Below are 20,274 nucleotides of genomic sequence, written 5' to 3'. Positions count from 1 at the left end.
TCTTGGATACATCCTGCCAGCTAAGACATTGTTAGCCTATAGCAGTGGTCAGCAAACTGCTGCTTGCGAGCCACATGCAACTCTTTGGCCCCTTGAATGTGGCTCTTCCACAAAATACCAACTTCTGCGCATGGGCCACGAAGTTTCAATCACACTGTACATGCATGCCTGCACGTGGTATTTTGTGGAAGAGCCACACTCAAGGGGCCAAAGAGCCACATGTGGCTCGCGAGCCACAATTTGCCAACCACTGGCCTATAGGATACATCCAGCTCTCAGTTTTCTGAAAGCAGACCCCAAGATGAAGCTTCGTGTAAAAGTGGTTTATTAGGAAGTCTTTTCAGTAGAGAAACAAGCAAGCAATGAAAAAAACTGTAGGTAAATAGAAAGAAGTGAGGCAGGGGGAGAAGGGGGCCTCCCAAAAGTGAATATATCAAGCAAGGTTCCATAGAGGGTAACTCTGAATTAGTGTCAAAGTTACTGTCCTCTGGCCTGGCCGGCATGGCTCAGTGGTTGAGTGTCGACCTATGAACCAGGAGGTCATGGTTCCATTCCTGGTCAGGCACATACCCAGGTTGCAGGCTCGATCCCCAGTGGGGGACATGCAGGAGGCAGCCGATTCATGATTCTCTCTCATCATTGATGTTCCTATCTCTCTCTCCCTCTTCCTTCCTCTCTGAAATCAATAAAAAAAGTATTTTTAAAAGTTACCTTTCTCTGGACACAGTATAAATCACACCTAGAGTTGTCTCAACCAGAGGGCAAAAAAGCTGGAGTATTTATACTCCTGAGACCAGCCAGGCAGCCTTCAGTAGCTAAGGACCAAGCCTCAGGGGTCATAAGTTACCAGGAACTTCTGGCTCTTTCAGTTCAGGTAAAGCAGTTCTGTGGCCTGAGGGGAGTTTTCAGACAAACACAGGTTGTGGGGAGCGGGGAGAGGAGTGAATGCAAAGTGGGAAACCCCCTGCACACAAATAGTAAAGGGCTGGATAGGTTAGGAGCAGGACACAGACTGAATAGGCTTTCCTTCCCAAGTATCCAAAACAAGATCATAAGAGAAATGCTTTTTAAAAATTTAATCTTCATTTAAAGGACACTGCATCCTATGAAATTCCACATAGAAATAAGAAACCCATTGAGAGGCGGCACTTCATACAGTGTGTACAGTTTGGAACTGTTCAAGTATAGTTTGTTGTTACAATAACAAACTACATTTAAAAACGGTTCTTAGTAGAGAAACAGTAAAACAAACCTGTATGAAACATAGTACACAACAAACAAATTTATGCCTCAGCTGTACAATCTAACAGTTAAAATTCCCAGGAGTGCCATCCTTCAAAGGTAGTTTCTGGCATAACATTTTGATCTTCCTCTTCCTCTACAGAGAAATCCTTCTCTATCAATTTCTTAAAATATATTTTGTATTGTTGATAGTATTATAGATATCCCCCCCCTCCGCATTTACCTACCTCCTCCCAGCCCCTACCCACCCCCTAGGTCTTCACTACCCTATTGCCTGTGTCCATGGGTTTCGTTATCTATTTTTTAATTTATTTTTTAATTTTTATTGATTTTAGAGAGGAAGGGAGAGGGAGAGAGAGATAGAAACATCAATGATGAGAGAGAATCATTGATTGGATGCCTCCTGCATGCCCCCAACTGGGGATCAAGGCCGCAACCCGGGCATGTGCCCTTGACTGGAATCGAACCTGGGACCCTTCAGTCCACAGGCCGACACTGTATCCACTGAGCCAAACCAGCTAGGGATCTTTATCAATTTTAATGAAGCTTTGTACACAGACTTGTTTTCATGGTTTTGTAGAGCATCCATTTTGTCCAAACCTCCAAATTCTTCCATCACTGTATGCACTAAGTTTCTCAGTTTCACCAAGTTTCTCAGCAGCCTGAAAGATCTTTGAAATGGCATCCAGAATAACCAGAATAATTTTGGTATCTTTCGCAGTCAAGAAGTTCATCAGTTCTATTATGCCAAGATGAACGAGGTATACAATCTGTTCAACTGTTCCACCACTTGTAGAACTGGCCACAGCCCATACAGCTTCCTTTTGTGTCTTAAAGTCTGCCTTAGAAAGAACAGCAATGAGGAATGGGACTAATCCATGATTCACAACTTGCTATATCCGGTCCTGGAGGCCAGCTGTGATGTTTGACATTGTCCATGTAGCCTCCTTCTGAATATTAGTTCTGGAGTTCATTAGCAGGCTGGGAAAGACGGCAAGTGCTCCCGCATCTATTAAACCCTGAGTCTGTTTATCTGTCTCAGTGAGATTATTTCCTATGGCTTTAGTGCAGGAGTCACGATTGGCAATTCAGAAGCTCTTAGAAACCTCACAATTTGGGGCACAACTCCTGCTTTCATGACCATTTCAATCATTCATTTGAATGATCAGTAAGGTAGGAAATGGCCCAGCAGCTATCTGCTAGTATTTATGGATCCTCATCATGTAGGAGACAAACTAAAGTAGGAAGAATCTGCTCAATAACATCTAATGGGGGTGAAAGATTCTTGTTGCGATAGGGGTTTAAAAGTGTCCAGGTAAAATGACATACGTAACTGCTGTGGCTGACCAGCAGCCCCTGGATGATGGATGAGCGGATTACTCAGACACAGTTTGACTGTGAAAGAGAGGGCTAAGGGGCCCCTGGCTCTAGCAGCCAGAGAAGCCTCGATTGCCTGCCTCGTTAGCCTTTATTGGAATTTTTATCTTTAGATACAATCAGTAGGGTGAGTAATCTCAGGAGGACACATGTGATTACATTGTCCTCTAGGCAAGGGCACCCAGGGATTAAGCATAAGGATTCCAGTAAACACCCGGGGGTCTGCACATGCACAGACTTGTTTGGAAAGGCCAAGGAATAATTAGGGGCGCCGCCTTCGGCACTCTCCTAAGTCTCCCCTAAGTTGGAATTCCGATAAACAGGGCAGGCGGCCTTCCACACACTTCCCTTTTCTCAGAATGTCCTCCTTACAAACTTTCCAACCAAGTCTCATGCTCCCCAACAAGTAACCACGTTATGTAAGTAAAGATGAAAAGATGACATCCCAGGAACTACAAGAAAAGCCAATAGTGGGTCAACTGCAGCATATATGATAACCAAGTCTCACAAAACTGAACCATCACCTGCAATGTTTCCCAGAGCCCATGTGGCTTGTTCACTGCTGTGAGCCTGGGGAGATGCCAAGAGAAATGAATGCTGGGATAGCACCTCCATCTACTACAGCCTTGGTCTGTTCCGAAGCCCTGGAAGCAATGCTAGCGAGGGCCCAAGCAGATTCCAACTGGATGGGACTACAATCAATTCTGCCCAAGAAGGACACACAGTCTGGAATCGAATCAGCCTGGATTATGTTGTCTATGGGTGACTGTTTTTCTCTAGAAAGTAGTTTCCTCACAGCCTGAATAGCTTGGAGCTGGCTTTCCAAATCGTTGCTATTTATGCCTTCAACCATGTCCTCAACAGAGCAATTTACAGTGCCCTGTTGTTGCGGTTTTCCTGCCGTGGAGAAGTAGCATCATCAGGAAATGAGCTGACATTTCTCCTTTGAGCATCTGGTCACCCTTCTTAGCTTTCCTCAGCTCCACATTAATTTCTGAACTGGCTTTTCCCTTGTTCTTGGATCTGTTAAGGCGGGCAGCTGGCGAATTAGCATTCTCGTTGGTGGACGTGGTTAGGAGACAAAGGGAGAAAGCTACACAGTCAGCTCAGGCTTTCACGGGGGACAGTGAGGGGCCCACTGTCTGCAGTTCCGCTGCTCTGAAAACACCCACCACGAATCAACCTGAAGATGGTATCAGAAATGCTAATTTTTTAAAATAAGAAAATATATTTCAGTATGTAGAACAGACATAGGTTAATATAATCAAGACATATAAAGATCCTACAAATCAATTTTTAAAATATATATATTTTTATTCATTTAGAGGAAGGGGGGAGAGTAAGAGAGAGAGAGAGTAACATCAATGATGAGAGAGAATCATTGATCATTATGACCTAACATTATCGAAGCTGAAGTATTAACAGGATTGCAGGTAGAGAGGCTGTTCTGATTCCAAGAATTTGTCCCCATCTGACACTGGCCTCCCATTTAAATTGATTCGACGACGGTTTCCTGTGATGCCAGCGTTTGCGAAGACTATTAATAATCACAGGACAAACTCTAGCCCAGCCGTGGGCAAACTACGGCCCGCGGGCTGGATACGGCCCGTTTGAAATGGATAAAACTAAAAAAAAAAAAAAAAAACCCGTACCCTTTTATGTAATGATGTTTATTTTGAATTTATATTAGTTCACACAAACACTCCATCCATGCTTTTGTTCCGGCCCTCCGGTCCAGTTTAAGAACCCATTGTGGCCCTCGAGTCAAAAAGTTTGCCCACCCCTGGTATAAGAAATCATTCACAAAAGAAGGACTAAATAAAATCAAAACACATGAAAAGATGTTCAATTTCACTAATAGTCAAATTAAACGTGAATTAGGTTTGCCATGTCTTCTTATTAAATTTGGGATGATTTTAAAAATAAGAAATGCTTATTTAAAAAAATAGTATTTGTATTGCCTTACTCTATCACACACACATAAAATAGATATTATCAAACAATAAGGGGAAATATCTGCATATTTGCCAAATTACATAGGAAACATTTATAGTTACTGTGTAATGTAACTTTGATTATCTTTTTTTTTTTAATCCTCACCAAGGATATTTTTTCCATTGATTTTTTTAGAGAGACTGGAGGGGAAGGAGGAGTATGGGGGAGAGAGAAACATCAATGTGAGAGAGACACATCGATTGGTTGCCTCCAGTTCGCACCACAACCAGGGCCAAGGATTCAGGCTGAAACCGAGGTATCTGTCCTTGACCAGGAATCAAACCTGCAACCCTATGTCTGATGCTCTGACGACTGAGCAAACCAGCCAGGGCTCTAACTTTGATTATCTATAAGGCTTTGAGTTTTATTCCCAACACTCTAGTGTTTATTTTTTTTTCTTGGAGAATGATTATTTTAATTTCCCAGGGTTGACTAGTCTAAATCACCTACCCAAAATTTCTAAAAAAGATACTGAGAAGCAAGTTTCTCTGGTCTCAACTTCATGACTCTTCCATTTTAGTTTCATTGTGGTTTTTAAATTTTTTTCTGCTTTGTTGCTACCACACCTCCTGAGTTCTGCTTTGTTGTTTGTTCGTACATTTGTTTGTTTGTTTATCTGTTTCTTAAAACCTTCCCTGATATTATAGGTTATTTCTAAATCAAAGAAGAACTTTGATTTCATGTAATAAACACACAACTGAAACTCCCTTCAAAGTCTAGGCCTCTCTTCCCTTCCATACTCCAAATTTGCAGCCTTAAATGGAAACACTCCTGAAACACAAAAATAATCTATTTCTAAACAGAGTGAACATTTTAATCTATCTCCCATTTATTCCATCTTCTCTTGATAATAGTTTCTAATCTTCAGCTGGGTAAGAACCTAATTTTAATGATATTCACCCAGAGAAAGTAGAGCCAAAAGATGGAGAAAAGAAATCTGAGAACTAGAGATATTCCTGAGTTCCTGAAAAGCTATATCTGGTTGCCGCAGTCTTTTTTTGCAGCAAGGGTTCAGGAATCTGGAGAAGGGCTCTGCATAAATGAATAGAGACTAGACAAGAAATATAAATTTGGAAGGCATTAGGGGAGCCAGACGGAGGCTCCACTCTCTAGTGAAGTGGGCTCTCTGAATCTCCAGACCCATGGCTTTTTATTTACTGGAAAACACATTGGCCCTTTAGGAATGCAAACAGGCATATCAAAGATAAAGTTTGGTAAACAGGAAAAGATTATCAGGTTAGGGGAAATGCCTACAGCTGTTCAGCAGCAGGTGATAATATGCAGATTTTCAGCCAGCCTTCTGAGGAACTTCTCGAATTTATTATGCTTACTACTGTCCTTAGCCTCCAGCATCTGGTCTTTGCATTTTCTCCAGACTGCTCATTCCTATTTGCTAAGGCTAATTTTAGCTGTTTTCTGTCACTTTATTTTTTAAAAAATATATTTTATTGATTTTTCACAGAGAGGAAGGGAGAGGGATAGAGAGTTAGAAACATCGATGGGAGAGAAACATTGATCAGCTGCCTCCTGCACACCCTCTACTGGGGATGTGCCCGCAACCAAGGTACATGCCCTTGACTGAAATCGAACCTGGGACCTTTCAGTCTGAAAGCCGGCGCTCTATCCACTGAGCCAAACCGGTCAGGGCTGTCACTTTCTTTTAAAAAATATATTTTTATTGATTTCAGACAGGAAGGGAGAGGTAGAGACACATAGGAACATCAATGATGAGAGAGAATCATTGATTGGCTGCCTCCTGCATGCCCCCTACTGGGGATAGAGCCCACAACCTTGACCAGAATCAAACCCAGGACCCTTCATTCTGTAGGCCAATGCTCTATCCACTGAACCAAACCAGCTAGGGCTCTGTCACTTTCAACTTAAATAATTCTAACTAAAACATGCAATTACTTGGTAGTATTAGTATATTTAGGGAGCGTCATTTTCAAAATAAATTATAAATTGTGTTCAGTGAAGTCTCAGAGAATGTCAATTTTTAGAACAATGAGCCTAGAATGAAGTATTGACTTTTACATGCTAAGCTAAAGGAAGTTTTAATTCAACTCATAAAGTCTATCTTAATATAGGACTAAAATCTTCAGAATGTAAACAACTCCCTGAGGCAACACAAAATTATGTATACAATGTTAGAAACTACATGACTTAGAGAAAAGCATGCCGACACATTATAACAAAACAATTTCAAAACGTATAACGATTCCATATCAAATAGAGTGTTTGGTTTTGGTTGAATTGCTGTGAAATAATCCGTTAATGTTATTAGTGTGAAAATGTTCTTTGAATGCTCAGTTTGTGCAGTTCAGCTTAGCCAAAGGTAGACGGAGGTAACCCAAAGCCGAGGGCCTGGCTTATTTCGGTAATCACTTTGGAGCATTGCATTGGCTAGGACTTCTAGCTTATCCTAATTAATTATTCGGTGACATTCAAATCATTTGCCCTGGCATGTGATCAGTTCAAATACATCTGCCAAGCAAACCACTCAAGAAGATGAAGAACACTACATTTTCCCAAACACTCCCAACATTATGTTGGAGCAATTTCATTAGGTCTCAGACTTTCATTTTTAAGAAACTCAGAACTCAAGTTCTCACAGCTACTGCCTATTTGTAGCTTCACAGAGGGGAGAGAGTAATGCAATGCATTACAATAGGAGCGTCTGAGAAGGATAAATGGATTGAGTACTACTGCCAGTTAATCACTTTGAGAAAATGGCCTTCACCTATAGCAGGAATAAACACAGTTGGCAAAAAGTTATTTCTGACTAATGCAGTCTGAAGACTCGAGGCCAAGACAACTACAGGGTAAACCCTTTATATTTGATAAATATAATCCCTCAATTTCAGATAAAGTGTAATTCATGGTTAGTTCCTCCAAATCTCTCACATTGCCTTTTCACCTGTCAGCTTTGATTTTCAGTTGGAGTGATAAGAAAAAAAGTCTCTGCATATTATTTGAATTAGTTACAAAACTAGCAACTCTTCTACACTATTTTAGTTTGAGGAGAGATGAAATTTCTCCTCAGGACATCTTGACTTAAATATTTAACTGAGGCCTACTAGAATGTCCACAAGTCCCTGAGAAGTTTTGGGTAACTTCATCCCCTCTCCCAAAAGACACACATTACATACACATACGGTCACCCCTAAAGTAAGACAGCTAAGAAGTACCCTCATATATATCACTTATATTTATATGACTATAATTTATTTTCTTGAAACTCCTAAAGAATCCAGAGATTAATCTTAGTTGTTTTGTTGTTGTTTGTTTGTTTGTTTGCTGTTTTTTTGTTAATCCTCACTCAAGGTTATTTTTCCATTGATTTTTTTAGAGAAAGTGGGAGGGAGAGGAAGAGGTAGAGAGAAACATCAATGTGAGAGAGACACATCAATTGATTGCCTCCCACACATGCTCTGACCAGGGCCAGGGATAGAGTCTGCAACTGAGATACGTACCCTTGACTGGAATCAAACCCAGGACCCTTCAGTTTGCAAGTCAATACTCTATCCACTGAGCCAAACCAACTAGGGCCAATCTTAGCTTTATACAACTTGGGGGTAGGAGTAATATTAGCAATAATAATAATTACTAACTTTTACTGAGTCTCTTCTACATGCCAAATAGTTTTGAGCCACTTAATAATGTTTAACATCATTACTATATGCCAAACATTTTTCTAAATGCTTCACATGTAATTAACTCATTTATTTTTCATAATGCTTTATATATATATTCCTGTTTTTTAGATCAGGTAGTCGAGGCACAGTGTTTAAATGTCTTGCCCAAGATTGCACAATTAGAAAGTAGAATATATTAAATATCAAACCAGGCAGCCTGCACCTGGAGCTTACACCCTAAATCATCAATCTTAACTCACAAATTTCTACACTTTTCCAAATATGGGTGATTGTTAGAATCAAGTAAGTTATTTGTTTAGTAATTTGGGGTAGCATAGTAGTTAAAAGTGTAAACTTTTAGTCAGACATACTTTCCTACTTATTATGTTGAGTGACATTAACTTATTTGTGCCTTGGTTTAACAGTTTTCTGTAAAATTGGAACACACATGTATCATTATATAAGAGGTTAATTAAAGAAAAAAATATGTCCTTGTGTGTATGTCTGTAACATAACCTCTTTAAGCATTTGTGATTTTCAATACATGGTGTTTTCATCTATTTTGTGCTCTCTGCTTATTTCCACCAAGAATGTAAGTCATATTAGTAAAAATAATATTAATACTATAGGCTTTCTCTGCTTAGAGAATTAGAATGAGTGGAAGATTAGAAAACTAGTGTCTAAGGTAGGGCGTGCAGGCTGGAAAAATAGAATGTATCACCTCTGTTAAAGGACAGACAGAAAGCCTAGCAATAGTACCTCTGATGCACATATAAAAGCACAGCTCTTTGCAGACTTTTTTCTTCCTGTTTGTCTTAATTTCCTGCCTAAATAAAATGCTGTCCTTTTCCTCTATGAAAAAGAAAGAGTGGGACAACTACTCTACAAAGGAAAGGGAACATGGTTTGAAGGATATTCTTTCAGAGAAGACTAGAAACTGTGGACAAAGGGTATGCTTCTGGCTAATTTTTAAAGCTCTGTTGAATGTGGAATTATGGTGTTCAGTTCAGCAAACATGATTGATCCCTAAATGTGGTAGATGTTGGGGATGCCAATATGAATAGGGCAATGCAAGATCCTTATCTGAGAAGAACACCTGAATTCTGGGGAGACCATAGGGACATAAATCAATTTATTCCTTCATCCCACAAGCACCGAGTGTCTATTCTGTGTTAGGAACTGTGTTATCTGCTCTATATATAGAAGTTCAAAAAGGTAGACATGATGATGACCTCCTGAACCTTATATTCTAATGGGTAAGATATGCTGGACCCCACCAGTGCATGAATTCGTGCACCGGGCCTCTGGTATTTTAATAAAAAAAACCCAATAAAATTTAGAAATGTGTCTTATGATAAGACTAGAGGCCCGGTGCACAAAATGTGTGCATGGGTATGGTCCCTAGGCCTGGCCGGCAATCAGGGCTAATCGGGGCCTTCCTTCCCCCCGGCTACTCGGTGCTGGCTGCTGGCTGGGGCCTTCCTTCATTCTGTGCCACCCCCTAGTGGTCAGCACATGTCATAGCGAGCGGTCGAACTCCCGGTCAGTCGAGCTCCCAAGGGGACAATTTGCATATTGGCCTTTTATTATATAGATGTTAAAAAAAGAAAAATGCATTAATGTGAGCTTATAAGGGAGTTTAATCTGATCTTAGGGGTGAAGGATAACTTCCATGTTGTGATGATAAAGAATAGAGGGTAGGGTCCTAGTTAGAGTGAATATAATTCACCATGTCCTTGTTCCAGGTAGGAGACCCATTAAAAACCCAAGGAAGCTCAGTATGATGGAAGATCAGAAAAAGAGGTAGATTTTGTGAGAGATGAAGCTGAGGAAGTGGAGGCCAGATCAGACTTGGCTTTGCCAACCATATTAAGAATTGTGATCTTTATCTTAATAATATTAAACCACTGAATATTTATTTTTCAACAGGTGGGTGACATGATTATTTATGAACTTTCTGGTCATATTGCAGAGCAGTGCTTGTAAGGAGAAAGGGTAAGAATGGATATGAGTAAACCAATTAGAAAGCCATTGCCATAATCAAAATGATAATGAGAACTCTTTCTAGAGAAATGGTGATAAGGATAGACATAAATAGGTGGATTTAAGGAATATTTGAGTTAAAATTGACAAGGCAATGATATGAAAGGTAAGGAAGAGGGTTCAATCAAGGGTGACTTCTTATTTTCTGGTTTATATGCCTGCCATTCTTCAAAGGAACACTAATGAAGGACCATATTTTGAGGCAAAGTTAAGACATTTTATTTTATTTTGTTTTGAAGAGTCAAGGCCAAATTCAAATATAAAGAGAAGTATATAGAAAATATATAGTATGGTGGTTTCACAAAAGAACTAAAAGCAGAGACCTTGAACAGATATTTGTATACCAATGTTCACAGTAGCATTTTTTTTTACAATAGCTAAAATATGAAAACAACACAAATGTCCATGGACAGATGAATGGTTAAATGAAATTCGGGTACATGCTACAACATGGATGAACTTTGAAAACATAATGCCAAATGAAATAAGACAGACACAAAAGGGCAAATATTGTATTATTCCACATATGCAAATTCATAGAGACAGAAAGGAGAATGGTAGTTGCTGGGGGCTGGAGGGAGAGGGTAATGGGAGTTATTGTTTAATGGGTATGAAGTTTCAATTTGGGAAGATGAAAAAGTTCTGGAGATCGGTGGTGGTTATGGATGTACAACAATGTAAACGCACTGCGTGCTACTGAACTCTACTCTTTGAAATAGTTAAAACTTTAAATTTTACATTCTTTATATTTTGCCATCATGTTTTAAAAGTATATTTTTATTGATTTCACAAAGGAAGAGAGAGATAGAAACATCAATGATGAGAGAAAACCATTGATCGGCTTCCCCTGTCATGTCCCCCACTGGGGATCGAGCCTGCAACCCAGGCATGTGCCCTGACCGGGAATCAAACCATTGGCCTTCTGGTACATAGGTCGATGTTCAACCACTGACCCATGCCAGCTGGGCTTACCATAATATTAAAAAATAAGTATAGGGCCTTAACAGGTTTGGCTCAGTGGATAGAGCATTGACCTGTGGACTGAAGGATCCCAGGTTTGATTCCAGTCAAGGGCACGTACCTTGGTTGCAGGCTCCCAGCCCTGGTCGGGGGCATGCGGGAGGTAACCAATCGAGGTGTCTCTCACATTAGTGTTTGTCACTCCCTCTCCCTTCCACTCTCTAAAAATCAATGGAAAAATGTCGAGTGAGGATTAAAAAAAAAGTATAGGGATCTGGAGCTCAGAGTCCTAGGCTAGAAATGTAAGTGAAGGAGTCATTTCTGTATCTATGACAATTGAAACCAAGTAAAATGGCCGACTTTGAATATAGGATAAAAGAAAAATAAATATATAACTAAGCCTGATGAACTCAAATATTACTTGTATACAGAGGAGGACTGGTCTCCAGGAGGGACCAAAAAGAGGAGGGATGACTAAGAGATTATGAGAAACACAAAGAGAAAATATTAGAGAAGTTAAGGGGCAAGAACATTTCTAGGAATCAGTGATCAATACTGTTTCAATGTTCCTTCAATCCTTCTCGGTGGAAGAATTCCATTTCTCAGTTACCTTAAAAACTCCTTCCAGGGCTAGAATACTAGGATAGTTCATTTTTGGTCTAAACTTTAGACCAAACTTTAGACTCTAAAGCAAAGCTCTTTAAATTCCAATTTGAGGTGTGTGTTTTTCCTACTTTGTATGTGATAGGGAATTACCATCAGGCCACAGATGTGGTTTGAAGAAGAAGTAACTTTGCAGGATTAAGGCACTCTGGAAGTATCAGTTACCTGCTCATGCAAATTACTTATGCCTTTAGGACTTTCTCAGGCTCAGTGCTATACATATATTTTTTCACTTGATATTTAAAGGTTTCTGAGTATACAACTAGGTGTAACAGGTTATATCTGGTTTATGATAGTGGCTGGGTCAGGTATTCTTGTGGGTCCCTAGGCCAGGAATTCAGCCTCTCTGAATTCAGAGGTTCTTCTCAAGAAGAAAATAGTTACTTAGGAAAGAAGGCAAAACTTGGCTTCAAAAGTCTTGGATCTCCATGATTCTTCCTTCATGGCTTATGATGGGCTTGATAGCACACTCCCATCTGCCTCCTACAATACAAGCACCACAGCATGTGCCGTTTTATAAGGGCCAGTTGGCAATACCACTTGTCCTGTACCTTGAACCAGCTAGCATCTCTTCGTTTGTCCAGGGCTCCTAAAAATGGCGGGCTTTTGTTCTGTCCAGTAATTAGGTCTAACTAGAACAACATAATGTGGTCTATATATTTTTTAAATATATTTTTATTGATTTCACAGAGGAAGGGAGAGGGAGATAGAGATACAAACATCAATGATGAGAGAGAATCATTGATTGGCTGCCTCCCACTGGGGATTGAGCCCGCAACCTAGGCATGTGCCCTGACGGGGAATCGAGCCGTGACCTCCTGGTTTACAGGTTGATGCTTAACCACTGAGCCACGCCAGCCTGGCATAATGTGGTATACTTCTTAAATATCTCCAGAAGTCATCCAAGAATGTTTAGTGGTTAGGAAACTAAGATGTACAAATATATCCTATATTTTGCATCATATCACTGAGACTTAAAACAATTCCCAGGTAATAAAAACCTGTCCCTCCCAATCTCCAGTGCCATACTCAGGCATTTAAGATACTGTTTACCTCCGTCATCCTAGATCCTATTGCAAGAAGTCATCACTGAGGTTCAGCACGATTTATAGGAAGAAGAGTTAGTTGGAGTCCCTGTGAACTAAACAGTGGCCTAGAGCCTAGGAGTGGGCATATAGCTCTATGGCAAGATTGTGAAAATGTGTTTGTTCCTGCCCTACAAAACCCAAGACAATGAAACTGTGCTACAGTGTATGTGATTGAGTTAGGAAAAATAAACTTCAGAAAGCACCAGTACCACTGTCCAGATCCATGCAGGGTCTTAATAGCAGTGTTAAAGTATGCACAAGTAAGAATGTGCATGAGAAAAAAATAATAACACACTATAAATCATCTCTCTCCTTTTGCACAGAGTTAGAAGTAAACAATAACGAAAAATCTCTTAAGTACTGGGAATCACTATTTACTGATTGTTGTTCTTCCTTTTCATCATTTTTCCTATACATCACAGGCTACCCACCCCTTCTGTAATTTTTCTGTCCATCCAATCCCCAGTGTCCAATTCCTCTCTGAAACTTGGAAGTTTCTAAATTCAAGCATTTAAAGTCATTGAATAATTGGCCTCCCTGCATTATCTTAGCCAAGAATTGGTACTTCAATCCTTTCAAATGTAAAGTGAAAAGTGGAAATTTAGATATTGCCAAGCAAGTAGAAATACATTTTGAGTTATTGATACATTTGAAGACTCTTTATACATGAAAATATACTTGATTTAGTCCGTTTTAGGTGATTGGATGGCTGGAACCAGAAGGTTAAATCTTCGTTGTCCTTACTCTCCTAGGAACAAACCCTGGGGAGGTGAGGTCAGTACGGATGGCTTTGCTGAAGGCTAGATCCAATATCTTGCTGGAAGGGAGGCAACAGCTTCTTTGACCAAATTTTATTAGAAGAAGATGGAGTCCTGTCTTAGAAGTAAATATCTATAGGTTGGCTAGTGCCTTTGCATTGGGCTAATAGAGGAACCCTTATAGTCAGCAGTGAATAAAGGCATCTTTTGTGCGGTAAGTTTGAATGGGAGTGGCATAGCAGTTCATAGCAAAGGCAGAAATTCAATGTGCATGCACATGTGCACCCTCACACACCACATATCAGTTAGCAGAAGCAGTGAGTCAGTATAGGTGTTGGCATTAAGGTAAGAGTAGAAGGAAGGTACAGTGGTGGCAAAAGCAGAAACAGTAAGTAGGAATAGAGACAGGGAATAGTTCAGCCTAATGTTGTATCTTTTGCTTGTGAAACACTAGGTCACTTTTCTTGAATGGAGTGACAAAGCAACAGGTCATTAGAGCTACACCATCCTGAATTGCATGAATGTTCTTCCGTAGGTCCACTCTAAAAGTAAATGCCATTAACTAAAGCAACTGAAGAAAACTTAATCTAGTACAATGATTTCAATCTGTTCAATCATTTACTATACAAGCTTTCATCATGTAAAAATATATCAGTCAGTAGTATTTTATTTTATTTTATTAAAACAAGCTGTATATTTACCTTATGTGCTTGGATTAAAATTATATAGGCATAGCTGAAATGGTATATCAATCCTTTCAACAATTTCCTATTGAAGTATCTTTTAGAAAGAGCCTTTGTTCTCTGAACCTTTTTTTAAAATGTATTTATTGATTTCAGAGAGGAAGAAAGAGGGAGAGAGAGAAATATCAATGATGAGAGAGAATCATGGATCGGCTGCCTCCTGCACACCCCTTACTGGGGATCCAGCCCACCACCCAGGCATGTGCCCTGACTGGGAATCCAACAGTGACCTCCTGGTTCATAGGTGGATGCTCAACCACTGAGCAACACCGGCTAGGCCCTTTCTTCTTTTTTTAAAATATTTGAATTCTTTATTGTTTAAAGTATTACATATCTTCTTTTTCTCCCATTGACCTTTCCCTGGCCACTCCCACCCCTCAAGCACATGCCCTCACCCCCTGTCTGTGTCCATTGGTTATGCTTATATGCATGCCTACAACTGTTTTGGTGGATCTCGTATCCACCAGCAACCTCCCCTGCCTTCCCTCTGAGGTTTGACGGTCTGTTTGATGCTTCTCTGTCTCTGGATACATTTTTGTTCATCAGTTTATGTTGATCATTATATTCCACAAATGAGTGAGATCATGTGATACTTACCTTTCTCTGCCTGGCTTACTCGCTTAGCATAATGTTCTCCATATCTATTCATGCTGTTGCGAATGATAAGAGTTCTTTCTTTTTAACAATAGCATAGTATCCCATTGTGTTTTTTAATCCACTCATCTGCTGATGGGCACTTGGGCTGTTTCTAAATCTTAGCTATGGTGAATTGTGCTGCTATGAACATAGGGGTGCATATATCCTTTCTGATTGGTGTTTCTGATTTATTGGGATATAGTCCTAGAAGTGAGATTACTGGGTGAAATGGGAGTTCCATTTTTAACTTTTTGAGGAAACTCCATACTGTTTTCCACAGTGGCTGCACCAGTCTGCATTCCTACTAGCAGTGCACGAGTGTTCCTTTTTCTCCACATCCTCACAAGCACTTGTCCTTTGTTGATTTGTTGATGATAGCCATTCTGACAGGTGTGAGATGGTACCTCAGTGTTGTTTTGGTTTGCATCTCTCAGATGATTAGTGACTTTGAACATTGAACTTTTCATGACCTCAGTTTTTGTATTTAAAATATTTTTAAAGTCAAACTGCTGGTATATGTGGTAAATGAATTTTAAAAATTGTCTCTGAATATAAGTATTTCCTATGAAGTTAGGGAAAGGAAAGACCAGTATTGAAAAAGACATATGAGAAAGCAAAACTCAATCATTTGTTTTAAAGAGTGTTCAATAAAGATGGATCATTGCCTTCTACTGTATAATAACTTACTTTATCTGAGGTTTAGATTTTCTTGAAAAAAAAACTTTTCTGTCTTCATTTAAGGAGTAAACACCTCATATGTACCAAAAAAGTTCATTTATATAATGGAATTATATTGTTTGCAGTTGCAGATAATAGAGATTAAATTCCCATATGACAGAAGATTATGGGTCATTGTGATTCAGGTCAACACAAGTTCACGATGTTGGCAAAATGAGTATTTTTATATGCTGTTGAAGCTGCCAAGAGTCTTCCCAGAGTCCTTTATTTAAAGAAAGAAGACTGTATTTCTCAAGAAAAAAATCCTATAAAGTTTTATGTACTTTATATTGACTCTTTGTCTTCCTGACATATTTAATAGTTCCTGTTCAAGCCACAAGATATTGAATGAGAGGTTCTCTATTGGGTCACTGCTCCATTTGAATAAACCTTTACAGCTTTAGTCTTCAGAACTGGCAGCTCTTACAATGAGACCCATCTCACATGTAACATATAACAATTTGTCCAAAGATTATTATAATCACATATGAGACTTCTTTGAAACTAAAGTCTTTAAAAAGGAATAATGAGCAGCTAAGGATTGAGTCCTTATATAATATTTTGTCCTTTTAGCTTTGATGCCTAACTCAGCTTTTGATTCTATAGTGGCAAACCTTTCTTTTTGTGTCATGGAATAAAAGGAAAAGAAACTGGCTTTTTCTGCGCTAATTTGCCAGTGAGAACTTCAAATGCCCTTTCCACCGACAGTCACTGCTCTCATTGTGCTTTATTACTCATTCAACAGACAGGAAGTAGGATGACAACTGTGGGATTCAAACCCTCTATCCAACAAGTTTTGGGAACTGAATAGCATTGGTTCACCATGACTTTAGTTTTAGTTTCAACTTCCTAATTAGGTTTCTACACACCTCTTAAAGGTGTCTTTATTGTTTCTTTGTGCTTCTATCAGTATGCAGTAGCAACAAAGTCCTCCCCAATAATCAGCTTATAGACACTCTGTAATTGTTAATGTTCATGCTCCAACCAGGTCCCCTTAAATCCCTTTTTATCGTTTTTTTAGAGGTACCGTCCATCTCCCCTTTCCTCCCGAGCTGCTGGATCTGCTTTTGTTCACAGCTGAAAAGGTTTTGAAGCATCTAGGACAGTGATGGCGAACCTTTTGAGCTCGGCCTGTCAGCATTTTGAAAAACCCTAACTTAACTCTGGTGCCGTGTCACATATAGAATTTTTTGATATTTGCAACCATAGTAAAACAAAGATTTATATTTTTGATATTTATTTTATATATTTAAATGCCATTTAACAAAGAAAAATCAACCAAAAAAATGAGTTCACGTGTCACCTCTGACGCGCGTGTCATAGGTTCGCCATCACTGATCTAGGAGTTAGCGAGCCCATCGCTCAGAGTAGCCTTAACCAATGAATGAACTGTGTAGCAGTATGAAAGAGCAGCTCCCTAGCCTTGGGTAAGGATAAATATGAGGCATAATTTACACTCCAGATTTTTCCAGCAGGATCAGACTGAAGCTATACCATCTGAGAGACTTTTACTGGAGATGGAACCCTTCCTTGGCTTCCATTATCTCTTGCAGTAAATCCCTGGGAACACTTCCTTAAGTTACTTTAACACAGATCCTCATAGCAGGGTCTATGTCTAACTCTAAGATACACTTACAAGGGAGACCTCACAGTCATACCAAAATATCTCCTCCTGGTGGCAGCACTAAGCATATTGGAGTTGTTCTTTTGCATTCACTGCATGACCTTTTATTGAATAGAGAGAGAAAAATAAGACTATGGCATTATCTCTACCAAAGAGCTAATGGTTTCTGCAAAAGAGAAATGACAGCCAATGCAACTATAGGTAGGATCTGTACAACTGTCATTTAGGAAACAAAGGGGAAGCAGCATGGGAAGTTTTCTGAGCATCAGAACTACAGACCCTTATGAGACACATCAGATATATCCAGCATCTATCCCAGCATGTTTTATCATCAGAAGAGGCCAAAGCAGAATGTTTCATATATTAAAACTCACCAGTTGGATATTTGAATTGCAAAAACTAGCTTATGCCCACTTAAAGTAAGATTCAGAATGGCAAAAATGAGTGAAGTACACAGGTGGACAGTAAAAAGAAAAGTTGAGAGACTAGCCCAGAGACTGTTTGATAGCATGGAAAAATTCCTCTAAGCTCAGAAGCCATAAATATGCTACATTTAGAACATTCAGAATTTAATAGTGAATCCTACTATATTATGTTGGACTATGCATCGTTAATGTAGGTCAAAAATGGTAAAAAAAAAAAAAGGAATCACTTTCATATGGTTCCACCTAATCCCATGTTCTACAGAGTAGCACACCTTTGACATAAATTAGTTATGGAGAGAACTGTATAGGTCATCTAGTCCAAGCTATCCATCCACAGAGATTTAAGAGTTCTTAAACTGGATTCTACAGACATGTTTCAGCATGAGATTTATGATCATTTGTAGGCCTGCTCAGTTACAAATATTGTAACTTTATTAATCTTACTTATAATATTAAGAGATGAAACTGAATTCCTCTTTAATTTTCTCTTATTAAATTACAAACTCATGTTTACTTTAACATCCTTTTTATGATGAGACCCTTTTGATCACTCTTCTTTGGAGTCACTGTAACTGATCAGTTTTAGAACAGAATGTAGTATATCAGCATTGTGCACTGAGCTTATACATCATGGTATTTTCTCTACAATTGAGAAACTTCATGGTTTGCAATGGGAACCTCATGAATAAATCAATAAATTTTTTTCCAATTTCTAACTGAAAATAATATGTAAAGAATAATCTAGTTGAGAAAACCGAAATGACTAGATAAAGAAGTTTGGTATTGCCTCTATCACTTTAAGCAGAACACTAGGGGCAGGCCACACCCAGACAATATCTGTCAAGAGTTTGACAATAACTTAGGACAGTGATGGCGAACCTATGACATGCGTGTCAGAGGTGACACGCGAACTCATTTTTTTTGGTTGATTTTTCTTTGTTAAATGGCATTTAAATATACCAAATAAATATAAAAATATAAATCTTTGTTTTACTATGGTTGCAAAGTTCAAAAAATTTCTATATGTGACACGGCACCAGAGTTAAGTTAGGGTTTTTCAAAATGCTGACACACTGAGCTCAAAAGGTTCGCCATTACTGACTTAGGATGAAGAAATAAATGCTTTGTGGATATGCTACATTTGACAAGACTTTGTTCCACAATAAAATTTTCTTCAATGATTGTGTTAAATAACTATGTAAAGGAAATAACCTATAATTATCAAATTTCTTTATCACATCTTTATTGTTACGATAAAATGTACTTAAACAATTAGGGGGAAAAGTTTCAAGAATGAATAAAATTGAATGAGTAAACATATAAACAAATATCCATAATATCAAAATAAGATAGCAAGAGAAAAATAACTAGATACAAGTACTGAAAATATTTATAAATAAAAGTAATAAACTGTATCAGTGACAAAATGATAAGAATGAAATCCACATGATTCTGGAACATGTCAAACATACAATGATATTAAAGCATTAAGAAAAAATTCTTTCTTTATAAAGGTACTTGGCTTTAGTTCCCTACCTAAAACTCTTATTGGAATATTAAGTTTAATTTGAATCTCTATTTTAATAAAGGATTTGAAGAAGTTAAAGAGTATGCCAAATAATTTTTAATTATTAAAGGGGAGAAATCTAATTGTATTTCTACCTTTTCTGTATAGCAGAAAATGGGATAAAAATGAATTAATTATTGTGTATTGGTGGAATATTGTTTTGTCTGCAGAGGATCAAATTAAAAGTGGGCTTAAATGAAATCAAGAAAGATTTCAGCTACACATAAAGAACTGCTAAATTATCTAATTGATGAAGAGTAGTATGGGCTGATCATGATGAGGTTTAGAATAGGTTTTTTTCAGCAATTACATTTATAAATACTAGAACTTCAAGGGAACATATGACCATTCAATCTCTCATCTTATTGTTTCTTGACCAAGAAACAGACACAGAAACTAAATTGCTTAACTCACATCAACAAGTCAATGACAAATCTAATACCAGAGATCACCATTCTTAACTTCTAGTCTTGGATAAACTACTTAAAACTCTTGTGCATTGGTTTGTTTTGTTTTCATTTGTACAATTGCAATAATAATGCATCACTCAGCCCTAACTGGTTTGGCTCAGTGGATAGAGCATCGGCCTGCGGACTAAAGGGTGGGGGGTCCAGGTTTGATTCTGGTCAAGGGCATGTACCTTGGTTGCAGGCACATCCCCAGTAGGGGGTGTGCAGGAGGCAGCTGATCGATGTTTCTCTCTCATCGATGTTTCTAACTCTCTATCCCTCTCCCTTCCTCTCTGTAAAAAATCAATAAAATAAAAAAATAATGCATAACTCAAAAGGACAACTATAAATA

At 38.7% G+C, this 20,274-nt stretch overlaps 1 pseudogene; it reads right to left on the bottom strand.

Moving 5' to 3' along the window:
• Window positions 1-1,310: 1,310 nt before the first annotated feature.
• Window positions 1,311-16,954, bottom strand: LOC102239438 (annotated as a pseudogene).
• Window positions 16,955-20,274: the final 3,320 nt, after the last annotated feature.

The sequence above is a fragment of the Myotis brandtii genome, unplaced genomic scaffold, assembly GCF_000412655.1.
Source record: "Myotis brandtii unplaced genomic scaffold, ASM41265v1 scaffold548, whole genome shotgun sequence".
Classification (NCBI taxonomy): domain Eukaryota; kingdom Metazoa; phylum Chordata; class Mammalia; order Chiroptera; family Vespertilionidae; genus Myotis; species Myotis brandtii.
The sequence above is the reverse complement of the archived record's forward strand: the minus strand, read 5'-3'. Positions and strand labels throughout refer to the sequence as shown.